Source organism: Daucus carota, chromosome 3, assembly GCF_001625215.2.
Source record: "Daucus carota subsp. sativus chromosome 3, DH1 v3.0, whole genome shotgun sequence".
NCBI classification, from domain to species: Eukaryota; Viridiplantae; Streptophyta; class Magnoliopsida; order Apiales; family Apiaceae; genus Daucus; species Daucus carota.
This window is the reverse complement of record NC_030383.2, coordinates 21,803,809-21,806,556: the sequence shown is the minus strand read 5'-3', so window position 1 is coordinate 21,806,556 and position 2,748 is coordinate 21,803,809.

The window sequence follows — 2,748 nt, the reverse complement described above, 5'->3', positions numbered from 1 at the left end:
ATATATATATATATATATATATATATATATATATATATATATATATATATATATATATATATATAGGCTTGTGCTCACATGAGAACTCCGAATTATATGAGATATGAGATTTAATCTCAGCCCTACAAATATTACAAACCATATTTAATCTGAGACGTTGATTTTTAATAATAATAAAAATATAAAACCCGTTTCTTTTCAGTCTTTTCTGTATTTTTTTCGGTTAGTAGTTATCTCTCTAAACTTAACCTCTTTCTCTCTCCTCAAAATCGCTCTACCTATCTCGTTATCTTCGCTCAAACACCGCGTCAATTACGTTGCTTTCATCATGATTACTGAAGATTTGCTGAAGATAAGTTCAAATCAAGGTAGTTTCTTTATAGTTTGGATAATTTACTATAGTTTGTGTTTCGATATTGTTCGAAGATCTGTAATTCAGTTTTTGAGCCTGTGTTGGAGCATATTCTAGGTGATGTAAAGACGGTGTTGTTTTAGTTGAGCATTGATTTGGTGTAAAGGTCACTGTAGATGTATTTTTGTAACTGAGTTTTATACTTGCTCGATGAGGTGATTTTTTGTTGTAAAGTGTATTGATTTTGTTAACAGTTAAAGTGTTCTGAGCTGCATAACAACATGATTATATAGGATTTTTTTTTTAATTTTTTTGATAATATGATGAGGTGATTTGTTGTTGGAAACTGTTGTGAAGTTGTGTAGAATATACAGATTATCAGTTGCTTAAGAATTTGATTTATAGTAATTATTTTTTATTTTGCTCGATAACTTGATTCGGTGATTTTCTGTTGTGATTTGTAGTGAATTGTTATATAATTCACTTACTCTGAGTTGTATAATAATTTGATTTATAGGATTTTTGATTTTGTTCAATAATTTGATGTGGTGATTTTTGTTTGCATTGGCAGTGATTGTTTTATGTAATAGCTTTTCTGAATTCAGTTAGTTTTAACTTTGACTTTCTTTTGTTATAGGTATTGGATTTGCTGATGATTTACGTGATATGGAGACGGACAGTTACTCTTCAAATGACATTGAAGAAGTTGATTCTGGTTGTACGGTTAGTCCTGGTGGACATAAGTATTATGTTCCTTATACTGATGATGATGAGAATCTGAATCCGTGTTTGAACAAGTCATTTGCTGGTATTGCTTTTTTTAAGGAGTATGCACGATTGTGTGGATTTGATATTCGTCGTAGTGCTGAGAAGAAACACGATGATGGTACCATAATAAGCAAGTATTGGTTTGTAGTAGGGCTGGTAATAGTGAAAATAATAGTAGTTCTGAGGGAAGTACAACTCGGTTGGGTAAGAGGAGGAGGACTATGTCTGGTAGGTGTGGATGTGATGCGAAACTTGTTTTAAAATTTGCACCTGGTCAGATATATTTTATTTTTCGCTTTGTTGAAGCACACAATCACCCCTTGGTTTCCGAAGATTGTAGGCAGTTCTTAAGAGGGAATCGTCAAATGTCTACGTGTTCTATGAATTTTGTGTTTGATGCTAGTAAAGTTAATGGTGCAAGCAAGGCATTTAGATTGATGAAAGAGATGGTTGGGGGATATGAGAATGTTGGAGCCACGTCAAGAGATTATAGGAATTTTGATAGAGATCTAAAAGGATTTGTTGGCGAATATGATGGTCAAATGGTTATTAAAAAATTTAAAGTTAATCAAGAAGCAAATCCCTCTTTTTTCTATGATTATGAGGTTGATGACAATGGTCACCAGACCAAACTGTTTTGGGCTGATGCCACGGCGCGAAGAAATTATGAGCTCTACGGTGATGCTGTATCTTTTGATGCAACATTCAACACAAACAAGTGAGTTCAATTATAAAATATCTATGATGTGTAGTTTTTAGCATTGGACTATTTGATGTTTGTTGTTTAGGACTCATTATTTTTGGTATCATATATTACCAAGTGCTTTAAAATCGGTTTAGTTCTCTTTTTTATTAATACATGTGCTTTGTTAACATAGTGTGTTGTGAATTTGAACTATCTGCTTGTTACTTGAGTTAACAAGAATTTCATAAGCACTCGGAGTATAAAGCAAAATTGTGATACTATTAGATGGTGATTTTTAATTGTCTTCATGGTGATTATTTCTAGCTGTCACGTTATATGTAATCATTCTTGGCAGGTACAATATCACTACACCATATTTGGCCTATTGCAAGCCCGGAAAAATATTGTGTAATAGCCTAAAAGTGTTACGACATAGTATATTGTAAAATTTGACCAAACATTAGGGCTTGCGTTTGTGGCCGTTGCAATAGGTCATCAAATGTAACACTTTTACTTGTATTGCAACACTTCTAAAGATCTTGCATTAGCCTGATATTGTAACATATTTAGCCCTTTGAGTAACACTTTTTAAATATTTCAATAGCCTATTGTAACATTTTGTTGCAACACTTTATTTGATTTTTTACCATGTCTCATAGTTTTCCATGCAACACTTGTGTGCAACACTTATTTGATTCTTTTAATTAGCATTTTTTTAAAAATATTTTATGCCCATTTTAATATTCTTATATTAATGAATTGCAACATTTAGATACAACATTTTAAAGTCTATATTACAATATATATTTTTTAATTTTTTGACAACATTTTATCTGCATATTATAATACCACCTATTCCTCAAAAATCAACCATTAAGAATTAAAATACTAAAGAACAAGTCAAAATCAACTTTGAAGTCCAAACTAACATATCATACAACCA